Source organism: Symphalangus syndactylus, chromosome 10 (genome assembly GCF_028878055.3).
Source record: "Symphalangus syndactylus isolate Jambi chromosome 10, NHGRI_mSymSyn1-v2.1_pri, whole genome shotgun sequence".
Classification (NCBI taxonomy): domain Eukaryota; kingdom Metazoa; phylum Chordata; class Mammalia; order Primates; family Hylobatidae; genus Symphalangus; species Symphalangus syndactylus.
The window spans coordinates 115,378,467-115,397,594 of record NC_072432.2 but is presented as its reverse complement, the minus strand read 5'-3'; the positions used below and the strand labels follow the sequence as shown (position 1 = coordinate 115,397,594).

General features: G+C 48.5%; 1 protein-coding gene across 3 annotated transcripts in view; it reads right to left on the bottom strand.

The window, feature by feature from the left end:
• Positions 1-15,618, bottom strand: part of SLC39A14 (solute carrier family 39 member 14) — a 56,194-nt gene extending 40,576 nt beyond the window's left edge. Inside the window, exon 1 of one of the 3 annotated variants that reach the window (XM_063611444.1) lies at positions 15,564-15,618. The gene's annotated coding sequence lies outside the window, so the exon portion shown is untranslated. Of the gene's footprint in view, positions 1-15,259; positions 15,450-15,563 lie in introns of those variants that run through there. The other 2 variants (XM_055295645.2, XM_055295647.2) reach the window with 2 other exon arrangements.
• Between the last annotated feature and the right edge of the window lie 3,510 nt (positions 15,619-19,128).

Sequence of the window (19,128 nt, the reverse complement as noted above, 5' to 3'; positions counted from 1 at the left end):
TTACAGGCCCGTGTCACCACGATCAGCTAATTTTTGTATTTTTAATAGAGTCGGGGTTTCACCATATCAGCCAGGCTGGTCTCGAACTCCTGATCTCAGGTGATCCACCTGCCTCGGTTTCCCAAAGTGGGGGGATTACAGACATGAGCCACTGCGCCCAGCCTTCCTTGCCCATTTTTGCTGATATATTCGTTTTTTTTAATTGGTTTATTATATGGCAAGATATTAACCTTTTGTCACGTGTTACAAATATTCTTCCTAATTGGTTGTTTGCCTTTTAATTTTGTTAACTGGTATTATTGACACAATTTTTAAAGAGGTAAAGTCAAATATATCATACTTTTCCTTTTTAAAGTTTCTGCTTTTAGTAACATGCTTGGAAAATCCTCTCCTGCCCTGAAAGTATAGGCATATACAGCCATGTTTTCGTTTTTTTTTTTTTTTTTTTTTTGAGACGGAGTCTCGCTCTGTCGCCCAGGCTGGAGTGCAGTGGCGAAATCTCGGCTCACTGCAAGCTCCGCCTCCCGGGTTCATGCCATTCTCCTGCCTCAGCCTCTCCAAGTAGCTGGGACTACAGGCGCCCGCCACCACGCCCGGCTAATTTTTTGAATTTTTTTAGTAGAGACGGGGTTTCACCGTGGTCTCGATCTCCTGACCTCATGATCCGCCCGCCTCGGCCTCCCAAAGTGCTGGGATTACAAGCGTAAGCCACCGCGCACGGCGTGTTTTCTTGCATTTAAAAAAATGTAGGGGCCGGGCGCTGTGGCTCACACCTGTAATCCCAGCACTTTGGGAGGCTGAGGCGGGCGGATCACAAGGTCAGGAGATCGAGACCATCCTGTCTAACTCAGTGAAACCCCGTCTCTACTAAAAATACAAAACATTAGCCGGGCCTGGTGGCGGGCGCCTATAATCCCAGCTACTTGGGAGGCTGAGGCAGGAGAATGGTGTGAACCTGGGAGGCGGAGCTTGCAGTGAGCCTAGCCCCACTGCACTCCAATCTGGGTGACAGAGCGAGACTCTGTCTAGGGGAGAAAAAAAAAAGTGTAGGGCCAGGTGCGGTGGCTCATGCCTGTAATCCCAGCACGTTGGGAGGCCGAGGCGGGTGGATCACAAGGTTAGGAGTTCGAACTCAACCTGGCCAGCATGGCGAAACCCCGTCTCTACTAAAAACACAAAAATTAGCTGGGCATGGTGGCACTCGCCTGTAGTCCCAGCTACTTGGGAGGCTGAGGCAGGAAAATCGCTTGAACCCAGGAGACGGAAGTTGTGGTGAGCCAAGACTGCGCCACTGCACTCTAGCCTGGGCAACAGAGCAAGACTCTGTATAAAAAAAAAAAAAATTGGCCGGGCGCGGTGGCTCACGCTTGTAATCCCAGCACTTTGGGAGGCCGAGGCGGGCGGATCACGAGGTCAGGAGATCGAGACCACGGTGAAACCCCGTCTCTACTAAAAATACAAAAAATTAGCCGGGCGTGGTGGCGGGCGCCTGTAGTCCCAGCTACTCGGAGAGGCTGAGGCAGGAGAATGGCGTGAACCTGGGAGGCGGAGCTTGCAGTGAGCCGAGACTGCGCCACTGCACTCCAGCCTGGGCGACAGAGCGAGACTCCGTCTCAAAAAAAAAAAAAAAAAAAAAAAAAAAAAAAAAAAAAAAAATTTAGAGGCCAGGCATGGTGGCTCACTCCCGTAATTCCAGCACTTTGGGAGGCCAAGGGGGTGGATTGTGTGAGCCCAGGAGTTTGAGACAAGCGTGGGCAACATGGCAAAACCCTGTCTCTACTAAAAATACAATAATTAACTGGGCATGGTGGTACATGCCTATAGTCCCAGCTACTTGGAAGGCTGAAGTGGAAGGATCACTTGAACCCGGGAGGTCAAGTCAGTAGTGAGCCATTATGGAGCCACTGCACTCCAGCCTGGGTGACACAGTGAGACCCCATCCCAGGGGGTTAAAAAAAAAACAGGAATGGAAAGGCTTACTGATAAGTTGGGTGGGGGGTAGGGTGCTGCAGGGAGGGATGGTGCTTTTTGCTCCCTTTTTAAGGATCTTCACTCGGAGGTATTAAACAGATTCCAGTCTTGGACTGCATCTGTGCGTGGGTCCCTAACCCAGTGGCACCACTGAGGCCTCATCTCGGTCCTGAATCAGAACTTTCTGGGTGAGGCCCAGGCCACCTCGGGCTAGAGAGGGGCTGATGGATCAGCCCCTCTCTAGCCCCAGGAACTGGCCTGACACTTCAAGACTGCTGGACCAAACACTGCTGTCCCTTCTAAGTATGACACTCTGCAATTACTTAAGCTCTCTGACCTCAGTTTTCCCTCTTTGCCACAGGGGTACCACAATCTGTCCCCTGCCCATCCTACAGGACAGTGTCACACTCAACCAGAGCTCTCTGTACAGAGGCAAGTTGCTGGTACAGTCATCCCTTGCCGTCAGCAGGGGATTGGTTCCAAGACACTCTCTCCGCCTCCAGGATACCAAAATCTACAATTGCTCAAGTCCCTGATATAAAATAGCATAGTATTTGCATATAACCTACGCACTTCCTCCCTATAGACTTTAATCCATCTCTAGGTTACTTATAGTATCGAATATAATGTAAATGGCATGTAATAATTTTCACACTGTGTTTTTTTATTTGTATTCTTTTTAACCATTATATTGTTAGTGTTGTTTCTTCTCTTTTCTTTTCTTTTTTTTTCTTTTCTTTTCTTTTTTTTTGAGATGGAGTCTCGCTCTGTCGCCAGGCTGCAGTGCAGTGGCACAACCTTGGCTCACTGCAACCTCTGCCTCCCGGGTTCAAGCGATTCTCCTGCCTCAGCCTCCTGAGTAGCTGGGATTACAGGTGCACCTCACCACCCCCAGCTAATTTTTGTATTTTTAGCACAGATGGGGCTTCACCATGTTGGCCGGGATGGTCTCGATCTCTTGACCTCGTGATCCACCCGCCTCGGCCTCCCAAAGTGCTGGGATTACAGGCGTAAGCCACTACGCCCAGCCAGTTTTGTTTCTTTTCTCAAATATTTTCCATCCATGGTTGATTGAATCCACAGAGACAGAGACTGCGAGCTGACTGTACTGCAAAGTGTCTGGATCTTAAGGACACAGGGCCTCTAGGCCAGCCTTCGACCCACCTGGTTTTCAGATCTGTGTCACCCATGAGGGGAGCAGACGGTCTGAGGATGGGCCCCAGCCTCCACAGCAGCCAAGCCTGCCTTCTCTCCTAGGTCTAAAAATAAACCTCTTTTCTTTGGCAGCTCCGTGAACCAGAGTTTAGTAAGCAACACTTCCCACAACCCTGAATCTAGTGGGGTGAATACCATCCCCGCAAATAACTGTCCACCTGAAATCTCAGAAAGTGACTTTATTTGGAAATAGAGATTTTGCAGATAAAGTCAGTTAAGGATGTCATGATGAAATTGTCCTGGATTTAGGATGGGCCCTAAATCCAATGACCTATGTCTTTATAAGAGAAAGGACAGGGAGATTTGGACATGCAGACACACACCAACAGGGGAAGGCCGCGTGAAAATAGAGGCAGAGATGGGAGTGCTGCAGCCACAAGCCAAGGAATGCCAGGAGCCACCAAAAGCTGGGAAAAGAAGGAAGCATTCTCCCCTAGAGCTGTCAGAAGGAGTATGGTCCTGGTGACACCTGCATTTCACACTGCTGGCCTCCAGACCTATAAGAATATATTTCTGTCATTTTTAAGCCACCAAGTTTCTGGTAACTTATCAGGGGAACCATGGGACACAGATCCACGGGTAAATACTTTGGTGCCAGAATTAAGACCTGATCATGTTGAGCTGCAGCTGGCAGAACGCTAAGATGACTCCAGTGGCCCTCACTGCTGTGTGTGGGCGGGACCCATGAATATGAGACGTCACTCCTGGGATTATGGCACATTATGTGGCAAAAGTGAGCCTGCAGGTATTTGCCGACCACATCAGTTGACCTGAGACAGGGAAATTACCCTGAGTGGGCCAGAACGAAGCTGGTGAGCCCTTACAAGGATGGCTCCTCTTGGCAAAAAGAGCTGAAGCATGAGCAGGACTCAATGTGGGAGGGAGACTGTATCACGGGGGATGGAGGAGACCACGTGGAAAGGAAATACGGGGGCCTCTAGGAACTGAGAGTGGCCCCTGGCTGGCAGCCAGCAATGGAAAATAGGGGCGAGGGGGCAGGGGACCTCAGTCCTATAGCCACAAGGAGCTGAATTTTCCACAACCATCTGAGCCTGGCAGAGGCCCTGAAAACCCAGCTGACACCCTAAGTTTAGTCTTCTAGGACCCCCAGCAATGAAGCCAGTCATGCAGTGCTCAGCCTTCTGGCGTACAGGATTGTGAAATGATAAATGGGTGTTGTTTTAAGCCACTAAGTGTGTCATACTAATACACCTGCCTGCTCTGATAGACCTCCACTCCCCAGAGCAGTCAAGTGACAAGTTCTGGTCACAGGTGGCAGGGCCAGGCAGTATGGGTCTCTGCACTCAGTCCTATTCCAGTTTACTTCCAATTAATCCGTTCTACTGACACATGCCTACCAAGAGCAGGTGGTATGGAAATGAGTGGTAGTGGTTTCTGGTCTTGGACCGGGCAGGCTTTAGAGCTTCTAACATTAGGCTACAGTTCTCATCTCACAAAGAATTCTAAAGCTAGGAACTGGATAGGAGTATTGTTCAAGACAAATACAATTGGCAGGAGAGTGATGAACTGTAGAGAGGGAGAGTGTAGCCGAGTAGGTACAGATCCACATGGGGTATTCAGCAGGTAAGATGCTCATCAAGCATTCAGTACATCCTAGTGCAGCTCTGGGTGCAGAATCACAGAGTATTTAAAATCAGAAACACTCACCTCTGCCTCCAGATGTTATCATCTGAAAGGTGAGTTGAGTCAAATAATCTATAGTCCACATGTGGAAATGGTGTTAATCAGGGCCACGATAACAGGAGCAAAACCAGTGGAAAATAACCTTCACCCTAACTAAGAAAATGACTAAGAGGGTTTTTCACTGTTGGAGAAAGAAGTCATAATAAAAAGGGGAAGACTAAAATAAAACGAACTTTGTGAGGTTAGATCAGAATAAGAGGTATCAGTACAAACTCACATTTTTTAGCATACATATATACAGATAGGTGCTGAATTATCTGTTTCCTAGCTTTGTCTGCTGAGAGGACCTAGAAGCAATGATAACTCCTGTAGCAATGAACATACCTAGCAACCAGACCTTGGTTTCTAAACAGCATTCTCCAATAAAGGAAACCAGCACTCTGTGGAGAAGTGCCTGACTCTAGGGCTGGGGCAGCGAAGTTACAAGATGAGCCTGGAATATTTTGTAGTAAAGGAAATTAAGGAAACACTGAAAAAAAAAAAAAAAAAAAAAAGACAGTGGCTTACCAGAAGAACACAGGAGACAACCGGAAGGAGCTCCCAAAATGGTCAAAGCTAGAACAATTTGAGCCTCAAAAAATATTATTCAACTTTAACCCATAGAACAAAATCTGATTATGAATAACCAAATGCATAAATAAATGGGGAAGCAAGGCCAGCTCTTGCTTACAAAGAATTCCAATAAATAAATGTACAAGAGGGAAATAGAGAATCATTAGGCAAACATCACAGTCATCATTGTTGCAAGCAGGGTCTACAGATGGATGCTAAAATTAGGGGATGAAAGTACAAGGAGAAATAGGATTTGCATAGTCTCAAAGTATCTCCTGAAACTACAAAGGGAAAGAAAGATAACTTTTTCAGTTTATCCATTCAGTTTTTTTTTTTTTTTTTTTTTTGAGACATTGTCTCACTCTGTCGCCCAGGCTGGAGTGCAGTGGCTCCATCTCAGCTCACTGCAGCCTCCGCCTCCCAGGTTCAAGCGATTTTCCTGTCTCAGCCTCCTGAGTAGCTGCAATTACAGGTGCATGTCACCATGCCTGGCTAATTTTTGTATTTTTAGTAGAGATGGGATTTCACCATGTTGGCTAGGCTGGTCTTGAACTCCCGACGTCGGCCTTTGCCTGCCTCGGCCTCCCAAAATGCTAGGATTATAGGTGTGAGCCACCGTGCCTGGCCCCATTCAGTTTTTGTAAAACAACAACAACAACAACAACAACAACAACAAAAAACCCACCGTTTTTCAGTGTGGAAATCAAGCAGACACCAACCAAGTAATCTAGATAAATATCACCAGTAAAAAAATACTCCGACATGGCCAAGTGCAGTGGCTCACGCCTATAATCCCAACACTTTGGGGGGCTGAGGTGAGTGGATTACTTGAGCTCAGGAGTTCAAGACCAGCCTGGACAACATGGTGAAACCCCCATCTCTACTGAAAATACAAAAAAACAAAAAAACAAAAACAAAAAAAAATTAGCCGGGCATGGTGGCACATGTCTGTAATCCCAGCTACTTGGGAGGCTGAGGCAGGAGAATCGCTTGAAACTGGGAGGTGGAGGCTGCAGTGAGCCGAGATCACACCACTGCCCTCCAGCCTGGGCACAGAGTGAGACCCTGTTTCAAAAAAAAAACAAAAAAACAAAAAACCATGACATGATGAATACCTCTAAAGGATGCAACATTACTTTGCGTTCCAACTTTCTAGCAAGAAAAGAGAGAGAGACTGCCACAGATTGCAGCAGACTAAGGAGAAATAACTAGTGTGGGATCCCAGATCAGATCCTGGAAACAGCAAATGGACATTAGTGAAAATATTTGTGACATTTAAACAAGGCCTGCAGTTTAGTTAACAGTGTTATGCCAATGTTGATTTCCTGCTCCTGATTACATAATTATACTCTGGGGTGAGGAATATAAAGGAATTCTGCTATATTTTTGCAACTCTTCTGTACATCTAAAATTAGTTCAAAATAAAAGTTTAAAATAAAAGGAAATGGTTAAGCAAACTAAGATACAGCCATGGCCGGGCGCAGTGGCTCATGCCTGTAATCCCAGCACTTTGGGAAGCCAAGGCGGGTAGATCACCTGAGGTCGAGTTTGGGACCAGTCTGGCCAACATGGCGAAACCCCGCCTCTACTGAAAACACAAAAATTAGCCGGGCATGGTGGTGCATGCCTGTAATCCCAGCTATTATTAGGGGGCGCTGAGGCAGGAGAATTGCTTGAACCTGGGAGGCGGAGGTTGCAGTGAGCCGAGATTGTGCCACTGCACTCCAGCCTGGGCAACAGAGTGAGACTCCATCTCAAAAAAAAAAAAAGAAAAAGAAAAAAAAAGATACAGCCATAAGACAGAATAAATGCTTAGGGAGAAATTTTGATGTCAAGGTAAGATGGGTGTAGATAGCCAATTGTATCCCCTCCCCCACAAAAAAAACAACTGGAAGGAAATATGCCAATATGTAAACAGAGACTGCAGCAGGATTATCCATTTTCCCCCAAATACTTTTTTGCACTTTACAATATGCATGCATTACTTTTGATAATCAGAAGGAAATAAAGTTGACAAAAATACCAAACAATTGTTTGGGGGAATTCTGTGTATAGTTAATCACATCTATTACAGTTTCTGGGAGAGACTTTTAAGGGCTGTGTTCAGACTGGAAAGGAGACTGCTAGATGCTTCTGAGGGCTAAGGAAGGCGGCAGGAGGCTGGAGGAAGTGGACTGGTACAGAGGACATGGACGTGGGGCCATGGAGTTGCTCCAGATAAGAGCAGGCTGGCCCGGCGCGGTGGCTCATGCCTGTAATCCCAGCACTCTGAGAGGCCAAGGTGGGTGGATCACTTGAGGTCAGGAGTTCGAGACCAGCCTGACGAACACGGTGGAATCCCATCTCTACTAAAAACACAAAAATTAGCCAGGCGTGATGGTGTGCACCTGGATGGAGTCCCAGCTACCTGGGAGGCTGAGATGGGAAAATTGCTTGAGCTCAGGAGGGGAGGTTTCAGTGAGCTGAGATCATACCCACTGCACTCTAGCCTGGGCAACAGAGTGAGACCCTGTCTCAAAAAAAAAAAAAAAAAGAGCAGCCTGGCAGGCTGCACCCCAGGACAGAGGGCTGCTGGCAAGTCTCTGATATGGAAACAGCTCTGAGTTCCAAAAGAACACTCATACCTTAGACCCCCAAGCCATTCAAGACTCCTAGAACCAACATACATTTCCAGCCACCTCACTTGCTGCTCCCTCTAATCGGCCACTCCCTCCGGGCCATGTGCACCATCCCACCGGCATTCACACGGCTCTCACACGGCTCTCCTGACCAGGACCCTGCTCTCTCTCCCCCTTCCTAGCTTTCAAGACGGTGGCTCAGTCCCTCCCCAGGAAGCCTGCTCTGTCACCTCCTGCCACTCCCTCCGCTGGCCTCACCAAGTACCTCTCCTCTGTTCCACCTGCTGCAGCTTCAGGAAAGCCATCCCGCATCTGACTTTCCACACATGCACAGCTCCTCACACATTTCACAGGCATCTCGGGAATGGAGATGGTACTCAGCAGCTCTCTTAGCTGACCGCCACTGGACTGCTCAAGGCCCCCAGGTCTCCAGTCCCTCCCTGCAGCCAATAGGCCCCTCGCCAGGTGGCCAACCTCCCCCCCTACCCCACCACCTGCTGTCACCATTGAGGGTTCCCATGCCAACAGCTGTGCCTATTCCCAAACCTCTTTATGCAGGTTCTATTTATTTAAATGGTTATGATTTATTTAAATAACAACTGAGGGCTGGGCACGGTGGCTCACGCCTTTAATCCCAGCACTTCGGGAGGCCAAGACCGGTGGATCACTTGAGCTCAGGAGTTCGAGACCAGCCTGGCCACCATGGTGAAACCCCATCTCCACTAAAAATACAAAAAATTAGCTGGGCGCAGTGGTGCGTGCCTGTATCCCAGCTACTTGAGAGGCTGAGGCAGAAGAATCACTTGAACCTGGGAGGTATAGGTTGCAGTGAGATTGCGCCACTGCACTACAGCCTGGGTGACAGAGAGAGACTCTGCCTCGGAAAAAAAACAAACAAACGAGAAAACAAAAACAAAAACAGAAAACCCTGAAGAATAAATGCAAAGAAAAATGTCTGATTTCTGAGAAATTTAAGCTAAGTGATCTCGAACACTAATTCTGAAATTACTGTCATATGACACCTGGGATCCCTGAAGTAAAACACTATTTTTATTCTAATATACAAAAATTAAAAGCTTTTCACTCTTACTTTTCAGAAGCTACATGAAATGTGACATGTACCTGTGTCATCTTGAGTTTTTGAGAAATTTCTAAGGTAGAAGTTTAGGGTATAATATATAGGTGGTCTCGGCCGGGCGCGGTGGCTCACGCTTGTAATCCCAGCACTTTGGGAGGCCGAGGCGGACAGATCACGAGGTCAGGAGATCGAGACCACGGTGAAACCCCGTCTCTACTAAAAAATACAAAAAATTAGCCGGGCGCGGTGGCGGGCGCCTGTAGTCCCAGCTACTCGGAGGCTGAGGCAGGAGAATGGCGTGAACCCGGGAGGCGGAGCTTGCAGTGAGCCGAGATTGTGCCACTGCACTCCAGCCCGGGCGACAGAGCGAGACTCTGTCTCAAAAAAAAAAAAAAAAAAAAAAAAAAAAAAAATATATATATATATAGGTGGTCTCAGAGATTAGCTCAATTTGTTCTCAACTTTTAACTGACTTCTTAACAGCAAATTTAAGTTACACCTATTATAATCTGTGATCTCATTATCATCCAATAAAGAATTATTTTAAAATCCTGAAATTTCTAAAAATATGCTAACAAGGCCATTCTTTTGACTACTTTATTTTGGAAAATATATTTTTCATGAAACTTTTTTTTTTTTTTTTGAGACGGAGTCTCGCTCTGTCACCAGGCTAGAGTGCAGTGGCGTGATCTTGGCTCACTGCAACCTCTGCCTCCCAGGTTCAAGCGATTCTCCTGCCTCAGCCTCTAGAGTAGCTGGGACTACAGGTGTGCGCCACCACACCCAGCTAATTTTTTGTATTTTAGTAGAGACGGGGTTTCACCATGTTGGCCAGGATGGTCGGGATCTCTTGACCTTGTGATCCGCCTGCCTGGGCCTCCCAACGTGCTGTGATTACAGGTGTGAGTCACTGCGCCCATTCAAAACATTTTTTTTTTAATGTTAACGTGTAATCGCCTTATTTTTGCTTTTTAAATGAATAAATAACTATTTTAAAATTTCTCAGTTTTGAGGCTGAGGCAGAAGGATCACTTGAAGCCAGGGTTTAAGACTAGCTTGGGTAACATAGTGAGACCATGTCTCAAAAAAAAATTTTACTTAGTTTTAATTTTTAATATACTATCAATACAGATAGCCACATATACAAAAGACAATGTAAGGGGTCCTAGCATCAAAAAGTTTGAGAATTACTCATCTAGAAAGACTTGTTGCAAATGGAAAATAAAAAGTTGAAATTAAACTAGGTATGTACATAAAAGCAGTAACTGGATTCCGAACATGGCTGTTTTGCAAATATCTCTTGTCTTCGCTTCATTTTTTTATTTAGTGAAAGCTAATTAACAGATTTAACCTTTTACCCAGCGATCCCACTTCACAGATATATTCTGCAAACATAAGTGCGGACAGGGTGATATGTGTGTTGGTTAAAAAAGATGATACTTCCATACTATGGAATACTACACAGCTATGACAGAGAATACTAAAAGCATTCTATGTGCTGATATGGAAAAGATCTTAATATAGTTGCTAGGTGAAAAAAGCAAGGTGCTGAATGATGTTTAAAATGCTACCTTGGAGCATTTATTGAAAAGCTGGGGAAGACAAGGTTTTGCTGCTTTTTACCGTTTTGATTTTTCAACTATGTGAATACAGAGCCTAGTTGGAAAAAAAATTAATAAAATGAAGGAAATGAGAAATTACAGGTAATACATTTAAGTATGATTTTTATATATAAACAATTTCTAAGTAGTCTAAATAAGGGATCTAAAGACTCAAAGGAAAGGGCTTGGCCCTAAATCAAAGTTTTGGTGAATAAAAATATATACATGTTTTAAAGATAAAATAAAGGGGCCGGGTGCAAGTGGCTCACGCCTGTAATCCCAGCACTTTGGGAGGCCGAGGCGGGTGGATCACGAGGTCAGGAGTTCCAGACCAGCCTGGCCAACATGGTGAAACCCCGTCTCTACTAAAAATACAAAAATTAGCCAGGCGTGATGGCAGGCGCCTGTGATCCCAGCTACTCGGGAGGCTGAGGCAGAGAACTGCTTGAACCCAGGAGGCAGAGGTTGCAGTGAGCCGAGATCGCGCCACTGCACTCCAGCCTGGGAGACAGAGTGAGACTCCATTTCGAAAATAAATAAATAAATAAAAATTATTTAAGACATGTATTTTTTTTTTAGATTTCCAACTTTTATCTGATTTTTTTTATTAACTACTAATACTGAGTGCGCTGCCAAAGAGGGCCATTAGGAACTCGGTGGTAATAAATGTAGGGCAGTCACCTTCTCATTCCACCAAGCCCCAAGATTCTCTGGGGCCTGCCCTTGAAGGGAGGTTAGGAGTTCTAACAACAGTCCGATCTCCAGTTGCCAAGGCGGAGAATTCGGTTTCCCATGGCCGGGCACTCTGGGCTCCCTTGGGCAGGCCAATTCTGTGGCTTCCCCGGCCTCTTTTCCTTGTGCAGGTCAGAGGGCCCAGCCTCTGCGTCTCTGCCTCTGCCAGGCCCAACTAGGGGCCCCCTGAGAGGTTTAATGCCCATGGTAGTGCAGGAGGGGAACAAGATAGTGGGGCTTCGTGACCCTGTGTTCTAGGGCCTGCCCTCCTGTCCCCTAGGTGGGCATGAGGCCCTGGCTGGCGACAGTCGATGGGCGGACTCTGGACTCCTTATCTCCTTGCATTCCACCAGCTCAGCCCGCCAGCCTGGAGGTCAGAGAAGCCCCACTGCAGACACCCGGTGAGTTCCAGCTGAGCTGAGCAGCAGGCTCCTTCCCTGCTCACTCCCCAGCCTCCCATGTCTCCAGGGAATCTAGAAAGAGAAAGAGACTCCTCCAGAAGAAACTAACACCCCCTCCCTCAATAAGCACAGGGACAAATGGCCCCTTCCTCTTCTAGTTTCCAAGCAAAGACTGGAGGTGTCACCAATTTCATAATCACATTTAGGATCAAAAATAGAACCCTTCTTTGGTCTTCTCCATCAAGTCTCTTGGCCACTGGCAACCATGTGACTCGGGAACACCAATTCACCTCCCTGGATCCAGTTTCTTTCACTGTAAAATAAAGGGGCTGGACTCCAAGATCACCAAAGTCCCCTGGTCAACATTCCATGGTTCTGGGGCTCAACAACATGGCGGAGCATTACCTTGGCCAGGTCAGGTGCAGGCAGGCTATTATCCTGACATAGTGGGGAGAGGGAGGTCCTGGTTCCCAGGCACGCACAATCTATTCACAACACTACTGTGTAAACCCCACAATTCTGCAAATATTGGACAGGGATTGAGTTTCCTCTTGGAATAGTGCAGGGTGTGAGCAGGTAAGGAAGGAGGAAGAAGGTAAGCAGGGTTTAAAAACAGAACCAGTCCTGTGAGTGATATATACCCTACACACACGCACACACACATGTGCACACACATGCACACACACACAAGCACACACGCACCACCCAGGCACACACAGGCATTGTTACTCCTTCCTGGCTACCATCAGCCCAGAGAAGGAGCATTTCTTCTCTGAAGAAATCAGAGTAGCTCCCAGAACTAAAGGTAGAAAAAAGTTTGTTTTCCCTAAGATTGCCCAATTGATCTGTGGGACAATCCCTGGCAGGCCACAGAAAAGTGGCCTTCCCAGAAGGGCAGGGAAATTGCATCCATGTTGCCAAGGAAGAGATGAATCAACCCTATGCCTGGGCTCACACCATTCCTACAACCCAACCCAACTATCAGCCTCTGGGACCCCTAAATAACCCACTCCACCCCACAAAAATTGTGACGATGAGAATGATGACAACAAGCCCTCTACTATGTTCCAGGCAAAATCACGACATCCTGCAAGCCGGCGAGAACAGAAGTTAAGAATTTCTCACTGCTGGAGAGTGACGGGACCAGGATTTGAACAGAGACCCACCTATCTCAAAAGGCTAGAATTATTCCAGCCTTTCAAGGATGCCCGCTCTCTGAACTGAATTGTGCACAGCACGGAGGCTTCTCTTGTGTTGCTATCTCGTTCTTCATCCATGGATGCTGTTTCTCCCCAAGAGTCTGCATTGGAAGGGTGGGGGCCAGGCCTTCTGCGTGCACCCGCCATGGTGGCCACTGCAGAGCCCAGCACAGACCAGGCAATGTACATCCACAGGCTAAGAGTCTCAGAGCCCAAAATTCTTACTCTGGCCTAAATTACAAGGCCAGTGATGCAGCTGCCCCAGCCCCCAAGTCCTCAGGTCAGTGAGTTCCTCTAGCCTCTGCACTGGCTGGCCAGCTGTCAGTCAACACCTGGATCGTTATCTCCCGCTCAGCACTGCCCTCCCCCAAGGCCCCAGAGGCCAGATGAGTAACAAATGATAAATTAAGCAAGAACTTGCTTTTGGCCTGGCCCTTTGGGAAGAGACATTATCCAGAGGACCCCCTTCCACTGTCTGGTGCCCTCTAGTCTTACCTGCAAACCAACCCCAGCAAGAGGACCACTAGCCTATCTCCCGGCTACCACACAGGTGATGGGAAACTCACCTCTCTGAGCCTCTACCAGGAAAAAGAACATGTGGCTTTTAATTCCAGCTGCTAAGTTATGATTCTGGATATCCCTTCTCTTGCTTTACCAAGGATGCATATCCTTGGGGTAGCTCCATGGGGCTCTGGGGTCAGGACTTCCCTTTTCAGGAGCTGCGTCCCGGGGGATATGCATCCAAGGATGTATATGGACAAGTTCTTGTCGATATTTAGGACTTGTGTTTTAAGAGGTAAGGATAGGCCGGGCACGGTGGCTCACGCCTGTAATCCCAGCACTCTGGGAGGCTGAGGCGGGCGGATCGCAAGGTCAGGAGATCGAGACCATCCTGGCTAACACGGTGAAACCCCGTCTCTACTAAAAATACAAAAAATTAGCCGGGCATGGTGGCAGGCGCCTGTAGTCCCAGCTACTCGGGAGGCTAAGGTGGGAGAGTCGCTTGAACCCGGGAGGCGGAGGTTGCAGTGAGCCGAGATCACGCCACTGCACTCTAGCCTGGGCAACAGAGCGAGACTCCGTCTCAAAAAAAAAAAAAAAAAAAAAAAAGAGGTAAGGATTACGGAATTGTATATGCTGTGGATAAGGAGATCTAGTCTGACCATGGTACTGACCTGACCCTCCCAAGGTCACAGGGCCGGTTAAGAGCAGAGCAGGGACAGAGGCCAGGGCTAACTCCCAGGCCACTCCTTGGCAGGAGCACAGCCGTCCCAATGGCCTCGGGATCCTAGGTGAGGGCCACTAAAGACATAAAGCCAAACCAGGCTTGCTCCAGGAAGAAGGGTCAGGTCAAAGCTGCTCCTACCCCCACGCTTCCATTCGGGTCACAAGAGAGCACTTAGCCACTCCCCAAATTGTGTCCGGAGTCCTCCTGTACAGCCGAGCCCTTTAACTGTGTAGAGAAGCCTGTCTTTGGAACCCAGGCCGTGGCAAGCACCGGATCCTCAAAAGTGAACCCCCAGTCCAGAGCTGAGGACATTTTCCCGGCTCAACTGGACCTCAGGATCAGATGATGAAACTGCTCGGATGGCGACTTTGTCCCACTGCCCTCACCCACCAAGAGGGGGCAGCCTGAACCCGACCACCTAACCTGGTCATTAAGGACCAAAAATAGCCAGAAAGCCATCCTCGTGGGCAAGCCAGCTTGGAGATTCGCTCAGCCGGAAGATTGGGTACATGTATCTTCAGAGGGGAGATGGACCGGCGGGGCACGGGGACGCAGCTCCTTAAAAGCAAAGTCCAGACCCCAGAGCCCCATAGAGCCGCCCCAAGAGCCGCCCCTCGGATTGGCCACCTACTGTCTGCGTTCTGCGTCCGTGTCCGCGCGGGGGCTCCGGGAGCCTGGCTCAGCCTTCGGCGCGGCGACCCACGCTCTGGACACCCTTCTGCGGCTCTAGCATCCCGCACCCTCCAGGCGGACGGGCCGCGCCTTGACCTCTCCCCTCGCCAGCGCGGCACCGCGGCCAGGTGCAGCCTCCACCCAGCCGTCCGGGCGTGCGCCGGTGCCCGGGAGCGGTGCCCGGTCCTCGGCGCAGGGCTGTCCCCGCCCCCACCCGCTGCCCCAGCCTGGGGTGCGCGGCTCCTCCGCCGCTGCCCATCCCGCGGCCCTTGGCGTCCCCGCCCTCACCTGGCGCTCGGAGGCGGCCCCGGCCCCGCGCAGCCTCACCGCAAGGTCGCAGGCGACCGGCGGCAGCAGAAGCAGCTCAGCCGGTGCGTCCGCGTAGACACGCGCGCCGACCCCCCTCACTGCCTCTGGGCCCCGGCACCGCGCGCATGCCCGGCTATATACCCGGCGCGTCAGCGGCCGGGCCCGCCCCCGGCCCGCCCCGCTCGCCCCGGGGCTGCCACGTGGGGCCGGCAGGCTGGGGACCTGGCCAGCCTGCGCCCTCCTGCGCCTCGCGGCCCTGGCTGTGGTCGGCGTCCGCTCCCACCCTTCATCCGGCCGTGACTCCCGAGGACCCGCAGGCTCCTCCTGCCTCCGGAAACCTCCCGTGAAGACCTGCTCCCCGGGCGCGGGAAGCTCTCACCGCCTAGCCTCCACCCCACACCCCCTGGAGGAGAGTCCTACCCACTCTATTTGAATATGATTTTACCACTTCTGGTTCACCCAAAAAGCTTTTCTCTTCCCTCCCCAGTTCGGAAAGGTACTTCAGAAGGGGACGCGCCCTTAGATGGTGTTTCTTCTGCATATTTCCACCAGCCAAAAGAACCAAAATTTCCTGGTCGAGTTCCAAATAAACCATATTATATTCACTTTTCAGACTTGATGCCGCACCGCTTCCACAATGATCAGACGCCTAAAGAACCCTACTAACACAAAGTTGGGAGAAATGTTAATTTGGGGGTGAAGAAGGTCCGAGGAGACTCTTCCTCTGTGGGACAGTCCCATTGAGATGTATATCAGGCCTGGGAAATGCAGATTTCTTGAGAAAATAAACCACCCTTTCGACTCCCATTGTTCTGTTCTGCAGGACATCAGGACTATTTCCTTTATGAGCTGAGCCCGCTGCCACCTGGGCCTTGGGGGGGCTCGGAGGAAGGGCTTTCTAGCCCAACTGTCGCGGCTTAGTACTCGAGCTGCTCCTAGCACAGTGACTGGTCCCCAGACGGCACTAGCTGTCTCTGAATTTGCGCAGGGAAGGGGGCAACATCCCACTCTCTGCAGGTCTTGCGGGGAGGACCCCCGTGATGGCGGCGCTAAGGAGAAAAGGAAAGCAGACAGTCGCTGGAGCTGGTGGCAAGAACTCAGCAGCTTGCTCTTCGCTAGACCAGAGGGGGTCAGATTCTTCATATTACTTTTGAAGAGTCTAGCTGGGCCCCGGGCATTTCTAAAATTCAATTATCCTCACCCCGTAATTACAGTGCTGCAGTGGGTATGGGGGCAGGGTGATAGTCCTCTCATTTATTTTCCAAGTGATTTCAAAGTAATGATATCTCTTGCAGAATTTCCCTCAGAGCCCCTTCATCTTTGTAATAACCCTATTTCTCTCTTGGTTAAACTCAGTGCTTTCCAGACATTATGTCATCCGTTTGGGACTCTCATCCCACTGTAGTGGGCTGTCAGAAAGGGGCCAGTCCCCACCACACCTTTTGTTGAAGCACTGGAAAAGGAGTGAGCAGCCCACCCAGAGATAAAGTGAAATAAGCGTGCTTCCAACACTGAGCTCTGAAGAGTATGAAGCCCGGAAACACATATCCTAATGGAGTGTTAATCTCTTAAACCCAAAGTTGGAGAGCAATCCCATGGCTTTTCCAGGCAAGTTGTCAATACCGTCCACAGAACTAGGCAGCCTTCAAGGAGATTGCTCGGCAGAGAGGGGGCAGGACCAGACACCCCACCACCGGGCCTATCATGGCGTTCTCACTTGTTTTCAACCACACTAAAGGTGGAGCTGTCAAAGTCCACATAGGCAAGCAGAGCTGATAAGCTATCAGTAATCCATTAGGGAATACAATTAATTATTAACAAAAGGTCTTAACTCTCCATATCTACCCACACACAAAATTCTTTAGGCATCTCCTAAATCCTTCCTTGTTGCTGGGTAGTTCTGTTTCTCATTCCTGGTGCCAGGCTTGGAGGCCCACTTCTCTCTGCTCTCCACTTTTTTTTTTTTTTTTTTGGGACAGAGTCTCACTCTGTAGCCCAGGCTGGAGTGCAGTGGTGCAATCTCGGCTCACTGTAACCTCCCCCTCCCAGGTTCAAGTGGTTCTCCTGCCACAGCCTCCTGAGTAGCTGGGATTACAGGCGCCCGCCACCCTGCCTGGCTAATATTTGTATTTTTACTAGAGACAAGGTTTCACCACGTAGGCCAGGCTGATCTCCAACTCCAAGCTCAAATGATCTGCCCACCTCGGCCTCCCAAAGTGCTGAGATTACAGGCATGAGCCACTGCGCCCGGCCTCCGCTCTCCACTTTTTCCTCTCATTACCCATTTTCACTTGTCAAAATTCTAACTCTCCAAAGTCACCTCTCGTCTGCAAGCTTCTGGATTTTTCTGAAGCATGTTTGAACTACCCTTTCATATTTTTTGACTGTAACCCACATTAAAAACATTTAACACTGCAACTGCAACATAAATAACAATATAGCAAACAAAAATTTCACAAAATATCCATAAAGATAGGCATTGCAATGATATTTTGTTGTTCAATAATCTTTTTTTAAAAAAAGTGATAACCCACTAAGTTGACTTCATGACCATTATTAGGTTGTGATCAGAATTAAAACTTATATGGTTTATGGTACTTATATTTTTTCCCTTAAAATTATCACTTTAATCTCCAACCTTATTAGACCTTAATCTGCCTTCATTACACGAGATTTCCCTATATACCTGTATCTCCTAATGTAACATCTTGCATATAACAGAGTCTCAATAAATATTTGCTGGATGAATGAACGGGCTGGCTCACTAAAAGTTTGGTGTTGGGCAATATTTAAGCGAACTTAGCACAAAAATCTGACATTTTCATTGCTACTGTTTTCCTTCTGACAAGACACCACAGCTACCTGCCAAAAGATACATAGCCAGATTTTCCGTAGCTGAGGTGAATAGAACAGCCTTGGGAAATAAGCCAGAGAAATGAGATTCCAGCCCTGATTGTGCAGACAGCGGGCTGGGGACTCCAGATGAAAGCCCTCTGTGCGGTTTGTGGTGACAAGGTAAGCAACTTGATCAGATGGATGAGGTAAAATCCCTCTGCATCCCAGGTCTTAGGCCAGCTTTTCGTTTTTCTTTTTTTTTTGAGATGGAGTTTCACTCTTGTTGCCCAGGCTGGAGTGCAATGGCATGATCTCGGCTCACTGCAACCTCCACCTCCCGGGTTCAAATGATTCTCCTGCTTCAACCTCCCGAGTAGCTGTGATTACAGGTGCATGCCACCACGCCTGGCTAATTTTTGTATTTTTAGTAGAGAGGGGGTTTCGCCATGTTGACCAGGCTGGTCTCAAACTCCTGACCTCAGGCAATCCGCCCACCTCGGCCTCCCAAAGGGCTGGGATTATAGGCGTGAGCCACCATGCCAGCCTTAGGCCCACTTTTTGTACAGTCTGTCTGGAGGTCAGTGACCAGATTTCTCTGGTACGTTCTTGGGGCAAAATGAATTTTCTGTTTTGGGATGGCTTAACAAATTTAAGAGGACTGGAAGGAATGCGAAGGTTCTATTCAACCCAAAATCATGTCAGAGGACTCAAGTACTAGCTCCCTACATTGAAAGAGAACAGCTTTAGAGGCCTCAATTGTTCATTTCTGTTGTCATCTGGTTTTGACACACAAAAAAAGACAACTGGGAAAAACACTTGGTTTAGTAAGCTATAGAAATCTGCATTTTAGCTAAGTTGTCTAATTTTTTGGCAAACAACTGTTCATAGTATTCCCTTACAGTATCTTTTTTTTATTCCCTGTAAGTTTGGTAGTAATGTGCCCTCTTTCATTCCTGATTGTAGTAATTTGTGTCTTTTTTCTCTGTCATTCTAGCTAAAGGTTTGCCCATTTT